This window comes from Stenella coeruleoalba (assembly GCF_951394435.1).
Source record: "Stenella coeruleoalba genome assembly, chromosome: 3".
NCBI classification, from domain to species: domain Eukaryota; kingdom Metazoa; phylum Chordata; class Mammalia; order Artiodactyla; family Delphinidae; genus Stenella; species Stenella coeruleoalba.
Window position 1 is genome coordinate 141,606,908 of NC_137148.1, and position 18,974 is coordinate 141,625,881.

Genomic DNA, 18,974 nt, shown 5'->3' on the forward strand with positions numbered 1-18,974 from the left:
CTATTTTATCTATCTATGGTAAAACCCAGGTCTCAAAAAAAATCTTGTAAAAAGAAAACATTATTCAGTGACTGAAATAGCATGTAAATTACACACAAAAATATATTTTTTCTAGCTACATTAAGTGTTCACATGGCTTAAATCAGACCAGATGTTGCAGGATCTTAGATTGGCTTAGACTCAGCCTACCATAGAAATAAAATAAATTCTTTGGACACTTTTCAACAGATTCGGATAGAAATTACTCTCCCCCCAATTTTCTTTGTCAGCAATATATTAATGATAGAATTTTGCCTTGAATTCCTTTCTGACTTTTTCTTCTAACATACTACTTTCCTTTTCTCCTGACAATTTAAATATATTGTACATCATCAAGAGTCTTGAGAGGGGCTTCCCTGGTGGCGCAGTGGTTGAGAGTCCACCTGCCGATGCAGGGGACACGGGTTCGTGCTCCTGTCCGGGAAGATCCCACATGCCATGGAGTGTCTGGGCCCGTGAGCCATGGCCGCTGAGCCTGCGTGTCCGGAGCAAAAAAAAAAGAGTCATGAGAAAATGTAGGAATGTCTCAATCTTAGCCATTAAACTATATATCTTCCCTTTAAGAAATAGAAATAAGAAAGAAACGGGTTTTGGAAGAATATAGTTTTTGGCAATCTGACCATATCCTGCCACTATTACCTTACTATTTCTAGCATAACTTTGCATGGTTATCTAGAGTTGACAATGGGGATCCAAAAATATGTCAACCCCACCTCCTTAGCCAGGAATCTGAGGACTGGAGAGAAGAGGCTACCTGTTCTAAAGGGTGATCTGCTATCAGAAGAAAGCTAGGTTTCATCTTAGATTTTCTTGGAAAGAGAATTGAACACAGAGAAAGGGAATATGTACAAGATGGGGGAAGAGAGAGACTGTAATTAGTGATGGCTAAACTGGTTGTTTTTAGAAATATCTAGGAGAGAAGTTAAGGAGGTGGTTGCATTTTTGGAAGTAGTGATTAGAGAAAGAAGAAGGCAAGGAGTTGAGCAATGATTGTCAGGGACATCAATAAAGGAGGAACCAGTTGGTTCCAGAGTTCCAAGAGACCAGGGTTCAAGGTTAAAAGTGACTGTTTTTTTTTTTTTTTTTCCTGTACGAGGGTCTCTCACTGCTGCGGCCTCTCCCGTTGCGGAGCACAGGCTCCGGACGCGCAGGCTCAGCGGCCATGGCTCACGGGCCCAGCCGCTCCGCGGCATGTGGGATCCTCCCAGACCGGGGCACAAACACGTGCCACCTGTATCTGCAGGCAGACTCTCAACCACTGCGCCACCAGGGAAGCCCGACTGGGTTTTTATTTTTTTTAAAAAAATCCAGGTCTTTCCAACTAGTCCAGGTAATGATGGTGGGTGTCAAGTTTTAATAGTGATTCCCTCAAATGTCTAACCTAGGGAAGAATTTGTACATTATACTCATTGAATCAAATTGGAATAAATAATTCAGAAAGTGGAGTATAGGCATCCAACTCATCTAATCAGAGAAACAAAGAAAATCAATATTCCCTCATTTTGCTTTTCTAGTTATTTTTGTTTTTCTTTTCCTGAGTTTTTTTGAGATGTGATTAATGCACACCCCAGGTAAATCAAAGGAAAGATTTCTTTGTAAACAACAGTGATTTTAGAGTTAGTTAGATTTGTATCCTGTTCTTCTCTGAGTCTTTTTTAGTCTCTCACATTTTTATCGTCTTTTATTTTTTTCATGTCAGAATAAATCCCTCCTTTAAGTAATAACAGGTTTCTTTAGTGAAAATTAGATACGCATAAAGAGAAATCATGCAAGTGAATCTTATTCAATAATGATTTCATTTTCAAGTAAAATACCTTTTTAAAGACATGGTCAATATTTAAAGTAAACATATGTTTTGAAGAGTATTTTTAAATTTTATGGATTAAATTGCTCAGTAATCATACCTTATATATTTCCCTAGTGCTTTACTAAATATTTCTAAACATTTTGATGCTCATTATTGTATTTGGTTTTAACAACACACTTGAGTTAGCTGGGACAAACATTTGCCCATTTGAAGAAAAGTGTAATTTATGCTATTTTTATGGGTTAATTGACAAAAAATACTTTTCAAAGCCTACCATCTGTACAGCACTGCAAACGTGAGAAGTTTTTGTTTGCTTGGTTTTTGTTTGTGAAAGCAAAAAGCAGATAAACAGTAGATAGTTTGATTTCTAGTAGAAATACTAGTGTAGCCGGTAAACTCTTTTTAAATGGCATACATAAAAATGGTCTTACATTAAGGGTGCTTGGACAGTTCTTTACTTCCACAGATCAGAATCTTAGCATTAGATTGAAATATAATCAGAATATGGTTGGTAGTTTCCAAGTCCCTGCCTGGTGCATGGTACTTTTATATTTCTTTAGTATCACGTTGAGTTTAGGACTTCTATCCGTTTCCTAGGGCTGCCCTAACAAATTATGAAAACTGGGTGAATTAAACAACAGAAATTTATTGTCTCAGTGCTGGAGGCTAGAAGTCTGAAATCAAGGTGTCAGAAGAGCCATGCTCTTTCTAATGGCTCGCTCTAGGGGAGAATTCTTCCTTGCCTCCTCTGGCTTCTGGTGTTTGCTGACAATCCTTGGCTTGTAGATTCATCACTGGTCACGTGGGCATCTTCTCCCTGTGTCTTCATATTGTTTCCTTCTGTGCATGTTTGCCTCTGTGTCTAAATTTCTCCTTTTGGCGGGGGGGATAATTCATAACAGGGCTCAGTCATTTTCAAATAGAAAGGGCTACTCTAACATTTGTCAGCCCTATATGCCCTGGGCACTCAGCAGTTGAGCACGTTTCTCTATCTGGCTAAGGTTCTTTGTTGCTCTGTGGTTGTATTTATCACATTATGTTTTCTAATGTAGTTATTTGAGGACATTTTAGCTCTTCCACTAGATTTGATGCTCCATCAACAAAGTAATTGTGGCTTGTTCATTTTTGTATCCCCTCAAACCACCTACTTCTGAGTCTTCAAAAGAGTAGGAAAGCAATAAACATCGGTGTTGAACTGAATTTAGAAATAGAGAACTCAACAAAGCCTATTAGGTTTGTTGCACTTAACAAGGAGACCAGTTATATGGGAAACAAAAGCTTTAAATGACCAACTTTTCACACAGACTAAATTGTAAAGAAAAATAAGGAGAGGTTTGCCTTTTATTAGAGAGATTTCTTTAAAATAATGAATAGAATTCAATAGCAATTATAAATAGTGCTGCAATGAACGTTGTGTTACATGTCTCTTTTGGAATTATGGTTTTCTCAGGGTATATGCCCAGTAGTGGGATTGCTGGGCCATATGATCTTTCTATTTTTAGTTTTTTAAGAACCTCCATACTGTTTTCCATAGTGGCTGTATCAATTTACATTCCCACCAGCAGTGCACGAGGGTTCCGTTTTCACCACACCCTTTCCAGCATTTATTGTTTCTAGATTTTTTGAAATTAAATTGACTTATTTGTAATGAGGTGGATGGACCTAGAGTCTGTCATACAGAGTGAAGTAAGTCAGAAAGAGAAAAACAAATACCATATTCTAACACACATATATAGAATCTAAAAAAGAAAAAAAAATGGTACTGATGAATCTAGTTGCAGGGCAGGAATAAAGATGTAGACATAGAGAATGGACGTGAGGACACGGGGTGGGAGAGGGAAGGGTAAGCTGGGGCGAAATTCGTGCCCCGGTCCGGGAAGATCCCACATGCCGCGGAGCGGCTGGGCCCGTGAGCCACGGCCGCTGAGCCTGGGCGTCCGGGGCCTGTGCTCCGCAACGGGAGAGGCCACAACAGTGAGAGGCCCGTGTACCGCAAAAAAAAAAAAAAAAAAAAAAAAAAAAATCTCACAGCTCGTAATGCAAAAGCTGCAGAGCTAGGGTCCTAGAGGGACATACTCATGACCTCTCAAGGCAGCAAGAAAGCAGCAAGCTAAGGAGCTCAACAGGTACCTATGTGTGGTACTTCATTACTCTTGGGGGCTGTCAGGGGTCTCCTTCAGTTTCCTCTTCTGACACAGGAACTGTTAAGGCATAAACTGAGGCATATTAAACATGTAAGAGTTTATCTGAGCAAAAATTGATTTGAATCAGGAAGCATCCAATCTAGCAGATAGAAAGGAGCTCCAAGGAGCTGTACAAAACGAAAAACTTTTATAGGCAGAATGGAATGAGAACAAAGTTATACTGGCAAAAATGTGGGTTAGTTATTGCAAAGTTACTTTCCTTTAGGGAATGGCAGGTGTCTATTAGACAGATCACCTAACTAGTGCTGATCAGGCAGTTCCTGAGTGAGTGGTTTAAGATTACATTTCTGACAGAGTCGAAATGGTAATTAAGTCTTGGTTTGCTCATGTGGGACTTAGCATATTGACTCCGTCTTGGGCTTCTTGTCTTGTTTTTGACAAACCCGTGTCTGTTCATGGACAAATGGATAAGTGTAGTATATATATAACATGGGATATTATTCAACCTTAAAAAGGAAAGAAATTCTGACATATGCTCCAAAATGGATGAACCTTGAGGACATTATGCTAAGTGAGAAAAGCCTGTCACAAAGACAAATACTCTGATTCCAGTCATACAAGGTACTTAGAGTAGTCAAAATCATAGAAACAGGAAACAGAATACTAGTTGCCAGGAGCTTTATGAGGGGAATGGGGAGTTACTGTTTAATGAGTGTAGAGTTTCAGTTTTTCAAGATGAAAAGGGTTATGGAGATAGATGGTGGTGATGACTGAACACCATTAGGAACCACCACTAAACTGTACACTTAAAAATGGTTAAGATGGTGCATTTTATGTTATGTGCATTTTACCACAATAAAAACTTATTTAAAAAATAGACATATATTCCCAAATGCTAAAAAGAAACAAGCAAAGAAAACAAAACAACTTTTGAATAACTAGATTGAAGTAGTAATGTGAGAGGAAAAGGAAGAAATCAACTAAATCATTCAATTAAGGTTTATTGAGTGTGTACTGTTCCTCTGAATTAGATTTGAATGCAATGGGGAGAGGGTGAAAAAGCGAGATTTCATTTCTCTAGGAAACATCATTCTAGTGGGGAAGCTAGAGAATAATAAAGTAGTCAAATAGATAAGCAATACGCTTATACGTTTTGGTGTTACATAGGAAATCAATACACTGAGTAATAAAACAGAATAACTTGAGATGGAGTGGGCAGTAAAAGCCTCTCTAAGGGGACAACATTTGTGCTGAAACTTAAAGGATAAGAGTGATTAAGAAAAGAGCTGAAAGAAGAGTAGTTTACATAAAAAGAATAATTGAAAAGGCCCGAAGTTAAAAAAAATAAAAATCCTGTTCAGAGAATCAGAGGCAGTGCAAATTTGTCTTCCTATGAATCCAGTAACTTAGATTATGTGGCCCAAATTTAACTATGCTTCTTAACCCTTTGCCATTTTGAGTTATTCTTGAAAGTCTGGTTGATGGCAAGCAAAGAAGATATGGGGACTAATTAAGGGGGTGGGGAAGGGGGAGACTAGAAATGAAGAAGTTAAATTCTGATCCCATTGGGCCAATGAAGAGTAAAAGGACTGGAAGAGAGAAGAAAATTGAAAAGAGCAAACAAAGAAGGAAGACTCTAGGCTTAGGAAAAAATGCAGGGTAGCCAAGATTGTCAGAAAACTACAGGCAACCCCGTGTGAAAGAACTCCCGGGATTTCCATAGAACATGCACATTCTAAAGACAGTGAAGTCTGCACATACAACAGGGATCTGAAGTAAGAGGGAGGGCAGAAGCAAGTTCTGGGCAATGTCATGCAGATAGAGCTAAAGATAAGAGGCAGTTTAAGAACAGTCACACTGTTTCATTTGGAATGGCAAGTGAAAGAAAAGGATTACCTGCCTCCTTCTCAAACTAAAGCTAAAGCACAAAAACAAGGTATCATCAAACAGTGGGAGCCTCCAGGAGAGGGGAACAAACCTGCCTTTCTTATTCAGCATGTAGCTTAGCTCACTCAAGAGGCAAAGAGCAATTAGAGGTTTTAAAATGTATGGTTAAGTTATATACACAAAGCACACATTTTAAATACAATTTTCTTAACACAGTTATGCGTACACAGTTTTAAGATTTCTGTATCAACATTAGTGCTTAATGATAACAGTGGGTCATCTCGATAGAACTATTTGGCTGTTGCATCAAGATTCTGTGAATTTTCAGAGAAGAAAACTTCTATTTCGCCGAGTAGATTCAGGCTATGTTTTCAGGAATGGTTGTGCAGTGTTTGAGAGCTAGCCAGCCTGTGTTCTAAGAGGTAAAAAATGGATAGGAGGTCTCATCTGGACCCTCTATTCATATATTGTTCACTGGGTTCTCTCCTACAATTGTGTGGTTGTATGGTCCTCCCATGCGGGGAGCAAAGGGCTCCTTAGGTTCAAGCTGTGGGAAAACATCCTTTGTTCACACTATTTTCACTCTCCATGTAGCACTTCCAAAGATCTTGAGGCCCATGACTGCCACATCCATGGCTAGAATATATGTAGTGCTGTGGGAATGTAAATGAACTGTTCTGATAGAGCAAATTGGAGGATTATGCTTGATTAAGTATCTAACATTCATTCATTTAAGCAGTATTTTTTGGAGTGCCTCCTATGTGCCAGGTACTGTTGATTTTCCTACTGAGAAATCACCAGGGAATAAAACCAAGTCCTTTTAGAATTTACATCCTGGGGAGGTAGAGGGAGAAAAGATGGGGAAAAAAAAAAAAAAAAGAAAGTAAAATTATAATACATCAAATGTTGATCCCTGCTAGATAAAAACATGATAAAACAGCATCAAAGGAATAGAGGTGCCAAGGTAGGAGGGTGCTTTATACAGACTACTTTATGCAGTAAATGTAGGCATTGCTGATGAGATGGCACTTGAGCAGATACCAGAAGGAGGGGAAAAGGAGGAGCCCCCAAAATATCTGAGGTAAGAGTTTTAAAAGGAGTAGAAGCAATGAAAGCAAAAGTCTGGATGTGGGAATGTGTTTGCTGTTTTGGGGAGCAGTAGGGAAGTCAGTGTATTTTGAGCAGATTAATGCAAAGAGGGTAATGGTGGCAGACAGGATGAGAGGGGCGGTGGAGATGAGAATGCAGACCATCTTGTAGACCAATATCCAGACTTCTTTTTTTTCCCATCAAATGAGGTACAAAGTTAATGGAGAGATTTAATTTGGGAAGTGATTGAATTTACGGTATTTAAAATTTTTTTGAATACGTGATACGTTCAGGTGGCTTATGGATAAAGATGACATAGAACGGTTTTACACTACAAATTCTTGCTCTCATCCCTGTCTGCATTCACATGATTTACCTGCATTTTCAGAACCATTTTTTTTAGCTCTTATATAAGTTTATCTTCAGACAAATAAAAGGATTTACAAATATATTTATATCACTACTGCCTCACTTTTTACACCAATGTTTGTCTACTTTATTTACCATGTTCCTTCTTGCCTATTTTCATTTAACTGTGTATTCTGGAGAGTTCTCTATTAATAAATAGAGATTACTGTCATTTTTAATTTTTATACAGCTGCATACTATTCCATTGTATGAATATACCACATTTAATTAGCATTGACCTATTTCTAATTGTTTCCAATTTTTGCTATTATAACAATGTTGCAGAAAAACTACTTAATTTTATATTGATACATGTGAAGTAGTATTCAAATGAATACATACTCAGAGCTGAGGTTGCTCTGTGAGGTTATAGGTGTATACTTTTGATGGAGATCGCTAGATCCTTTTTTGAACTTTCATCATCTTTACTCTCATTAGCTATCACATTACATATAATTTGAATTTATCTTTTTGAGAATTATTGAGCATCGTTTCATATACCTATAGGACAATTGTGTTTCTTTTTTTTTTCCTGTTAAATGTCTATTTCTTTCCTTTGCTTATGTTTAAAATTAGGTTGCTGGTTCTTTTTTTCTTTTTAACTTCAGCAGCCTTTAATATATTAGGAAGAATAGGCTTTAGTTTATTTGTTACAAATATTTTTCCAGTTTATCTTTTTGTTTTAATTTGCCTTTATTCTTGCCTTAATTCTTTGTTTTTTGCTTTAATTATTAATAATAAAATGAGTGACAAACTTTCTAAAGACAATTTTGGCTGCTTTGTTTTGTGTAGATTACAAATGGGTATAGATGAAAACAAGGAGGCAAGTTAATAAGCTATTGCAGTAATACAGGGGAGAAATAATGGTGGCTCAAATTAGCATGACAGCAGTAAAAAGAGTTGGAAGTTATCAGATCTGGGGTGTACTTTAAAGGTAGAGCCAGCAGAAATGGTTAATGGATATGGGCTGTGAGAAGGGGAAAAGGAAGATTTGAGGATGAAGACAGTGTTTCTAATCTGAGCAGGTACAAGATGGATTTGTCATTGATTGATTCCATGGAAGATACAGGTTTAGGATGAAATTTCCAAAGGTGAGCAGACAATTGGATAATCAAGGGAGAGCTATGGGCTGGAGATAGAAATTTAGGAGCTGCCAGTATATAAATGATGTTTAAAATAGTAAGACGGAATAAGATCCCACAGGGAATGAATGTAGAGGAATAGGAACTGAGCCCTGAGGAAATGAGGAAAAACTAATAGAAGAGAATGAAAAGAGATAGCCCTTGTATTTTGAGGAGAACGAGAGGGCTGAGGTCCCTAAAGCCAAGCGAAGAAATATTTCAAGGAATGAATAAGCATCCTTACAAAATGCTGCTTATATGCTGAATGAAAGGGAGGACCAAGAACTGTCTATGTAATTTAGCAATGTGAATGGTGTGACTTTCATAAGATTTATTCTGGTAGAGTAATAAGATGAAGGAAGAGTAAGGATACAGTCAATTTAAAAAAAGCACAGATATTATAGCATATGGTATGTGTTGGGCTGTACCCTGCAGGTCTGCAAGCCCTGTAATTGCCCAGCCACAAGACCAAAGAAAGAACCCCGTGTCAGCGACCAAGACATCAAGGGTTTATCAGATAGAGGACCTTACATGTCTGAAGCAAGGTCCTGGAGTGACACTCCAACCTGCCACCCTGCACCGCAGATGACAGGCAAGACACGGCAGAAGTCTTCCTTCACTATTGGGGAGGTTGTGGAGATGAGGTTACCAGTTTAGGGGGAAATGACATCAGGTTGGCTCTTCAGTTGCCAGGGAAACCAGCAGAGGGGCACATCTCTCACAGCCCCCTGGCATTAACAACCATCTTGGGGCAGATGTTTCCCCTTTGATAAACTACTGTAGTGGAGCCATTCTGATCTAAAGATTAGGACAGTCACTGACTGGGGCAGCGGAGGTGAGGTAGGGGAGGGGCAGGAAGCACATAGGCAATTACTGATTAAGCTCTATGATTCAGAGGTCAGTCATGGTAATTCTGTGTTTAGTTTTTTGAGAAACCTGCATACTGTTTTCCACAGTGGCTGCACCAATTTACATTCCCATCAACAGTGTAGGAGGGTTCTCTTTTCTCAGCATTCTCACCAACATTTATCTGTGTTATATATCCAAAAAATAAAAATAAAAAAAAAATCAAAACGATATGTGAACCCCAGTGTTCATAACAGCATTATTTACAATTGCCAAGATATGGAAGCAACTTCAGTGTCCATCAACAGATGAATAAAGAAGATGCGGTACACATACACACACACACACAGTGGAATACTACTCAGCCATAAAAAGGAATTAAAATTTGCCATTTGCAGTAACATGGATGGACTTGGGTGGTGTTATGCTAAGTGAAATAAGTTAGATGGAGAAAGAAAACATTATATGATGTCACTTATATGCAGAAACTTAAAAATACAACAAACTAATGACTATAACAAAGAAGCAGCCAACTTACGGATACAGAGAGCAAACTAGTGGTCACCCGTGGGGAGAAGAAAGTGAGGAGGGGTAATATAGGGGTAGGAAATTAAGAAGAACAAACTATTATGTATAAAATAAGCTATGAGGATATATTGTACAATACAGGGGATATAGCCAATATATTATAATAACTATAAATGGAGTGTAACTTATTTATTCAAAAAATAGAAGAGGGGAGGTCAGTCATATGAATAAGTCTAGGAGAAGAAAGGACTGGTGGAGCAGGGAATATACAGAGAACAAGAGAACAACCATCCTGAGTGGCCTGATAATACAGTATTCTAATTGGAATGATGCAGTAGAGAGCACAATTAAATGTTATAGAAGAAGAGAAACATGTTGGTATTATGTCCTTGAGTTGATGAGATAACATTTGGTCTATCCCAAATTATACTGTTTAGTGTTTAATAGTAGCATGCAGTCAAAGGGTTCTATTTGCTCCAGCCTTACTCATCTGTCTACAGATAGGAGTAGAATAAAAAAAAAAAATTAAATTGAACCAGTACTTCAGCATTTCCAGGCAATTATGAGTGATAGGGGGGTTTGTGTTATAGTTGAGGCCAGATATGAGATGATAGACTCATATCTGGGATTCAAACTGGCCAAGGATGAAGTTAGGACATGAAAGGGTGAAGAACAATGGAAATGTGCTAGAATAATAGCTTATAGGTTCTAGGGTAGAATAGCAATTGTTGAAACTGGGAAATTAATGAGAAGACCTTGAAAGATAGAGGGTGATATTTGAAAGCTAGAATGTCTGAAATGGAAGTAATGGGGAAAATGTATTAACTGGTTGAAAAAAGAAAAACAACTATTGAATAATATCACAGTGTGCTATGGGATAGAGAACACTCATTTAAAGAGAGCAATTTAAGGAACTTAGAACCAGGATTTTGGAAGGATTATCTATGTGACTATTAAAATGGTTCAAGAGCAAAGGCAGGAGAGAGAAACAGTAAACCAGGTACCAAAATCTCCATGGGATGGATGGAGATTTTGCATTAGTCAGTAAATGATAACATAATGTTTCCCTTTTAATCTGCTTTACATAGCTTCAGTTTTATATCTAGAACATCATATTTATCATTAGTATTCAATAATACTTTAAAAAGTATATAAATCATCTAACACTAAAAAATAGTCCCAAGAACTTTAAACCTGTATTTACTTTCTTCTTTGAAACTCCTATTTGTATTTGTTTGTTTCTTTGTTTTCAGAAAATAGCGTGCTTGCTTTAACAAACTTGGATAATAGAGCATGGTACTAATTACTTTTTTTATTCCTACTCTGTTTATCTTCCATCTCAGACTTCAGCAATGCATTTATTTCCTCAAAGTAATTGCCTAGGGGAACCACTGATTCTTATATATTATGTAATCTAGTACCCTTATTTTATAAGTGACAGAACTGAGACCCATAAAAAGTGTTGCTTGTTTAAGGACATTTGTCTAGTTAGTGTCAATTCCCAGTTGGGTCAGGATACCAAGATTAATGCCCTGATTTCTGGTCTAAACTGACTTTATGTAATGGTGTGGGAGTAGGTCTGATGAGGTTGCTCTAAAGATATAGCCAAATAAATCACATAGACTCTAGGATTTGGTTTTGACCTGCCCAGTCTGCTCTGCCATTAGAAAAAAGAAAAATTCTAACAAATAATAACTTGTTTCCATTCTGAAAAGGGGATGAGCTATAAACTTTTTACACTCTCAACTTTGGGAGACTATATATATATATATATATATTTTTTTTTTATATATATATATATATATATTTATATATATATATATATAAAATTATTTTTTTCGGTACCAATAAGTCTTTATTCATTGTATTTTCCCAAGGAAAAGAAGGGGAAGGGAAAAGGGTCAGCCTGTGTGTTACAAAATGATAGCAAATGGGAAAGGAAGTACCTGGCACAGCAAAATCAACCAACAAATAAACACTACACAGATGGGTCGCCAAAGCCCAGGGGGGCTCAGTCTCCTGCAGTTCAGTAATGAGGGGAAGGGATGAAGAACAGGTACATGCTTTTCTACCCTCCCTCCCTCCCTCCCTCCCCATAAATTCAAGATTTCACACAAAGCTTTGGTTTCTAGCAGTAAACATGGAGTTAATTCGTCCGTCTCCTATTAAACAATCTTGTGGCCCCTTTGACGTAAGTTTCTTGCACCCGCATAAAAGTTCCTGAGTGGCTTGGCTATATATTCATCTTTCCTTTTGTGGTCTCCCAACCCCACTTTCTACATGGAAGGCCACCTCGTTGCTCCTCTCTACCCTAGGATTAGAGATTCAAGTAGGTTTTAATCCATCCAAAGACAGCAGTCTGTTTGCCATGAATCAAATCAAGGAATGGTCATGACTTAGGAACAAGGGATGGAGAGTTCTTAGCTTCTTCAGGATTTTTGCACAAATCATTTAATCACAGACAAATTAAATGTATAGGTGTATGGACTATTTTGGGGGGGGCACGAAGGGGGAAAGAAGAGGGGGTAGGAATACAGTTTTTAGAACAGAAGATCTTGTTCAAAATAGGAAACAGGGGAAGAGGAACACAAAAGAAAGTGTAGTTCAAGACCTCCCACTTCAAGAAGAGGGGCCCCCAATCTTATGTTTCAGATCTTTTTGGCTGGTGCAGACCTTTTGTCAAAGACGCTTTGGCTATTTTTCTCAATATAAAAAGAAATTTGTAAACAATAAAATCCCAAAAGAACATGGAGAAGACCAACACATTATATTTACACAAACTAGGCCACCTAGCAACCACCAGATCAGCTACTTGTGAAGTCCTACAAAGCCCAGACAAATACAATAGCTAGAGGGGGGCAGCAATTGGGGGAGACAAGAACCCAGGATCAGACACACATCACCCAATGTGTTCTATTGCATTTGCCCCATTACAACACAGTGAGGTAGGTTTGCAGTGATCTCAGCATGTAAATGAAACCCCCTTTTCTCCTTTAGCTACCGTGACGCTAATTACTGCGGCAGCAGGGCAGGACACTGGCTCTGGGAAACCACAAAGAAGCCATCACTGATGGTCTCTCTGGAAACCAAGGAGGAAAAGCCCAGAATTGTTAAAGATTAAGGATCTTATCCTTGTTTCATATATCCATCCCTGGGCAGCTTAAGATGGGTACAGAGGCATCATTCTTAAAACCTGTCCTTACCAACTCACAGTTTTTACAAAAACACTTACAATACACCCTGTTGTGTGTTAGGCCTAGCCCAATCCAGTGAAGGATGGACCTGGTATGTAAAGCGAGTCCTATGCCCTGGGATTACAGGTCTGGAACAGGAATCCTTTATCACACGTACAGATGACCTCTGCCTAATCTTGGCTTCCCCTCTCTGCACCTTTTACCTGGCCCAGCCTCTCCTAACCTCTCTGTACCACCTTTTCCTGTTCAGACCAATTTCCAGTCTTTCAGTAGAAGGAGACCATGCCATGGGGCAACGCAGTTAAAACCTAGTCTCCCATGAAACATAGAAGATGGAGGGGTTTCAAGAGGACACTATGGCAGAAAAGCCAGCTCTAGTTGGCAAAAATGAGGTAGTTCAATAGGCTATACACTCCAAATAGTTGTTCTCTCTGGTGATACAGCAACAGAAAGTATTCCTGCTGTGCAGACCTGGAGCTGCTGCCGACTTATCCCTGAGATTGCTCATGTACCTGAGAACACAGTGCAGGAATGAGGGCCTTAGATTAAAATACACAAAAATACAAAACCAGAATATTTATATTATGAAAAAAAAGTTAAAATGCACAAGATACGTCATTCGCACACAACTAGTACAGTTGGCATCCTGGAGAAACTGGGACCCAAGGTACAGTCATCCAAGGGAGCAAATAAATAAAATTGTATTGGCCCGGAATGGGGTGGGAGTGAGCTTAGAAGCAGCAGGTCTGCAGCTGTTCCCTCAACCCCCCTTTTGCCTATCATCACAACCCATTGCTTGGGACAGTTCTCAGCACTCTGTCCCAGGAGGGGGTTATGAGGAGACAGGATGCGGAAAACCCTGCCTTACCCCTGAGATATTTCCTCCCACAGAATGTAGTGGCTTGTGGGTTTGGGTCCATCAATCTGGTCTCATGCTTAATCTTTTCACTCTGGCATGGGAACTATTATTCCATATCCTTCTCGAAGAGTAAAACAACTTCCCTATCCAGGCCACTTTCAAAAGCTGGAGATTCTGGGGGTGGAGACTCAGATAAAGCATGCAGGAAGGGTTACCCCCAAAGCCCTCACGTGCATTTGGATAGAGCATGATTGGAGTTTCTTTGCCTCACCCCTTCCCTCCACCAAGAGGGAAGAGGGGGTGACACTGTAGACCCCGGCCTGAGATATATGGCAGTGCCAGCTGCCCCCTACCCACCCTGTCCCCCCTTTCTCCACTCTGCCGATCGATGCCTGTTCCTCAAAACTTTCTGATCACACACGGATAGCCCCCATCCACTGTGGCTCAATTCTGGGCCTCGGGGAGCATGGCAGGGCTATGGATCTCTTCTTCCTCCTGCCGAAAGTAGGCTGGCTTTCCCTGGGAGCTGGGAGCTTGCTGGGCCTTCAGTGGACGCGAGGCTACCATATGGTTGATGCTCTGGCAGAAGTGGCACTCTTTGGGCTGGGGTGGCCGTTTGCATTCCTTGGCATGATGGCCTAGACCTCCACAGTTGTAGCACCTATCTCCCTTTGATCTGCGTTTCTGCATGTTCTTCCATTTGGGCCACCTCTCGCTCCCAGTGCAGGACACCCCACCAGGGCCGGTGACTTGGATCGATTCCAGGCCCTTGGCAGACTTCTTAAAGGTGAACTCTACGGCCTCACCCTCCTTCAGGCTCCGGAAGCCCTCCATGTGCAGCTTACTCTGGTGCACAGAGACATCCGCCGGGGTGAGGGTGGGGTCGAGTGTGACCCCGGACAGGAAGCCGAATCCCATGCGCACGTTGAACCACTTAACAGATGCCGGCTCCGCACAGCAGCTGCGGCTCCACGGCCGCCCGGGCCGCGTCCTCCTGCTCCTCCTCCGGCCACCTGCAAACTGCTGGTTTGACACAGAGCTCACGGTAGTCGGTTGAGCCCGCGGCCCCGGGCCCCAGGTCGGCCGGCTGCTGGCCCCAGAGAAGTCTGGAGGCAAAGGGCTATATTTTTTTAAATACCCACAAAAGTACTCATGTTGGCATCCAGATTTTATACACACTGACTGCCATTTACTTTAATCAAGCAGTGGCCTCCACTATGTCAGTCTTGGCTGTCATGAAGCAGAAAAAGGAATACTGCCTCATCAGACCCTAGAGAAATTCTATAATGGAACTTAACTCACTAAATGATGGCTAATAATTATATCACATAGTGAGACAATCCACTTGAAAATAAGCTTAGTATAAAGCAATGTGAGTATCGAAAAGAAACATTTTCATTCCCTATTCAAAGGTATCTTGTTTTAAAATGTACCTTATATCTTATTTCTTATCTTCATGTCATATGCAGGTAGACAAAATCTGGTCTATTCTAGGAAAGTAAGGTTAAGAATATTTTCCAAATTCTAATTTAAGGAAGAAAAGCCAAAACTAAAAATGACAGAGTTTAGTAAAGAAAGAGGTCCACATTCTGAGATATATGTTGTTTAGAATTTCCACTAATGTCAATTACATGTAAGTATTTTTTTTAATTTATTTTATTTTTGGCTGCGTTGGGTCTTCATTGCTGCACACAGGCTTTATCTATTTGCAGCGAGCGGGGGCGACTCTTTGTCGTGATGTGTGAGCTTCTCATTGTGGTGGCTTCTCTTGTTGCGGAGCACGGGCTCTAGGCAAGCAGGCTTCAGTAGTTGTGGCACACGAGCTTAGTTGCTCTGCAGCATGTGGGATCTTCCCAGCCCAGGACTCAAACTGTCCACTGCATTGGCAGGCAGATTCTTAACCACTGCACCATCAGGGAAGCCCTACATGTAAGTGCTGAATGCACAAATTTGCTCAACTCCTTAGCAAAAATATATAATTTATCACGAAAATGCTTACACACACAAACACACACACAGACATACAAAGAGAAGCCTCTCAAAATTTTAGGCATCAGAGAGAAGAAAGCCATAGTGATTTTTTCCACTTGAGATTAAAAGCATTTATCATTTGCACTATACATTTATCTTTCTTTTATATCTCATGTTCTCAACTCAATCATAGGGTCAAGAATTATTCTTAGAATCTGTACTCCCACAACAGTGAGTAGGGTGCCCTGTACAATGACAGCTCCGAATGACTGTTACACACACCTAACAAGACAAACTATTGTCTAATTAGGAAAGGAGGGAATCAGAAATGATAAGAGTAACACTGGAAAGCCCCAGAATGATCATTACTCTTGAATTTCCTAATATTAAAGTAGATGTATTCGTATTTAGAGAAAAAGGTCATTTGAAAATAGACTATGAGTAAAAAAGAAAGCCTAGCTCTTTAGTTCTATACAATAACAAAATCTTACTCTAAAATTCCCTTTTCAAAATATGAGTTCTTGAAGACAAAAAGAAAAAAAAAGAAACTGTTAGTTTAGAAATGTTTTCTGTTACATTGTCCTAAAACACAGTCAAATGTTTATTTTGCCTTTTATTCTTATTTCTTTACGTTCCCTATGTAGACTCTTGAGGTGAATAGGAGTCATCTGTTTCTATTACCTTTAAAAATGAGAAAAAAAAGTGGTAAATAAGGATACAGAGAAGAGTCCTTGGTCTTTTCTCTGTCACGCTGTCCACAAATAGCTGAGGGAGGTGACGTAAGAGAGAGGTCAAGAGACTGAGACAGACCTGGGTCCACCTCCACCATTTCCTAGTTGAAAAGGAAATTCTTAGAAAGTTGTTAGCCCTGCACCTCAAACATAGTAAGGATACAATGAGGTCATCTATTAATATTTTATCACTTTTGACACAATGTATAAAATACCCTGTTTTTTGATAATTCTCCATATGAGAATATATCAGGAGGATTTTGCTTTTTATTGATAGCATGATAGACTTTTATAGAACTTTCACAGATACTCTTTTGAAACCACTTCAAACTCTGGAATCACTACTTTTTCACAGCTTCTCCCTTCTCCTCCAGTCCCAACTCCCTCAACTAACGTCACAGCCAGGACTGTATCAGGACGGCTCTGTAGCCATCGGCCATCTGCCATCTAGAACAGCCTTCCAGGACTCTCCATCCCATTAACTATCTTTAAAACTCAGCTAAAAATATTCTCTTCTTCCTTGCCTTATATATTTTAACTCTTCCCTGCCAGGGATTTTAACTTTGTAACCTAATGTTTTTTTAGCCTTAATTTTTTCTAATATCAATATAAATATTCAATTTAATTCACCCCATAGATGATGATACATTAAATACAAGTATAACAAATTAGCCTTAGTTCATGATGTCAATGACTTTTTTAAAACAAACATTACATCATGAAATAATGCAATCAGTGCTTTTAGACAGCTGAAAAAAATTGCAAACTACAAAAGATGTGAAATTAAGACATTTCATTAAAGAATGTACTGAGAAAGAGATGTGGAACTAGGATATAATTTTGAAGTTAAATTGGGCAGGAAAGTCACTAAGGTAGCCAGATACCTGACAACCACTTATAAGGAATCGGCTCTGTTCAAGTCACTGTGTTAAAAACTAGAGGGTTGAAGACTCCAAGTGTATAATCTAATAATACACATAAATGTAATATGAGGTGTAATTTTCAAGAAGAATAAAGTTGGAGGTCTCACACTTCCTGGTTTCAAAACTTAACTACAAAGCTACATTAAAACAGTGTGGTACTGGTATAAAGGCAAACATACAGACTTTTGGAATAAAATAGAGAGCCTAGTAATAAGCCCTCACATATATGGTCAAATGATTTTCGACAAGGGTGCCAAGACCATTTAATGTGGAAAGGACAGTGCTTTCAACAAGTAGTGTTGGGAAAACTGGGTGTTTACATGCAAAAGAGTAAAGCTGGGCCATTACCTTTATACCATCTGCAAAAATTCAGTCAAAAGGGATCAAAGATCTGAAGAGTTAAAACTATAAACTCTTAGAAATAAAGAGGAAAAGCTTCATGACATTGGATTTGGCAATGATTTCTTTGAAACGAAACCAGAAACACAGACAACTAAAGAAAACTTATTGGAGTTGAAAATTAAAACCTTCTCTGTGTTAAAGGACACTATCATAAAGTGAAAAGGCAACCTACAGAATGGGAGAAAATATTTGCAAATCATATCTGGTGAGGGATTAATATCCAGAATATATAAAGAACTCTTTATAATTCAACAGCAATAATAACAACCAGTGCAAATTAAAAAACGGCAAATAGACATTTATCAAAAGAAGATATACTAATGGTCAATAAGAACACAAAGACACTCAGCATCATTAATCATAAAGGAAATGCAAATCAAAAACAATACCACTCCACACCTATTTAGATGGCTATTTTTTTTTTTTTAAAGGCATTAAAGAACAAACAAAAAAAACAAAACAGAAAATAGCAAGTCTTGGTTAGGATGTGGAGAAATTGGAATCCTTGTGCATTCCAGGTGGAAATGTAAAATGCTGTAGCCACTGTGAAAAATGTTTTGGAAGTCCCTCAAAAAATTAAACATAAGATTGTCAGATGATCCAGCAATTTTACTTCTGGGTACATACCCCAAAGAACTGAAAACAGGGACTTGAACAGATATTTATACCACATGTTCATAGCAGTATTATTCACAATAGTTGAAAGAAGGAAACAACCTAAGTGTCCATGAACAGATGAATGGGTAAGCAAAATGTGATATATACATACAATGGAATATTATTCAGCATTAAAAAAGGAAGAAAATTCTGACACATGCTACGACATGGTTGAAACTTAAAGACATGATGCTAAGTAAAATAAGCCAAACAAAAGAAGACAAATACTGTATGATTCCACTTATGTGAGATACTCTGAAATAATAGCAAATGTACATATTGGTCTCTGCTCCCAGTTCCTGGCACAGAGATCCTAAAAACCATGGAATTTCCTGAGCAATAAGAGCACTAAGATCATCTTTTGTTTT

At 38.9% G+C, this 18,974-nt stretch overlaps 1 protein-coding gene and 1 pseudogene across 51 annotated transcripts in view; one reads left to right on the forward strand and one right to left on the reverse strand.

Annotated features, from left to right (window-relative positions):
* Window positions 1–18,974, forward strand: part of LOC307184329 (teneurin-2-like) — a 2,867,364-nt gene that overhangs the window by 1,346,694 nt on the left and 1,501,696 nt on the right. The gene's annotated exons all lie outside the window — the stretch shown is intronic.
* On the reverse strand, window positions 14,367–17,071 carry LOC307184901 (protein lin-28 homolog A-like; annotated as a pseudogene). Its single transcript has 2 exons — window positions 16,935–17,071; window positions 14,367–15,042 (listed from the first exon to the last, which is right to left on the reverse strand). The product of its transcript is annotated as a protein lin-28 homolog A-like (transcript).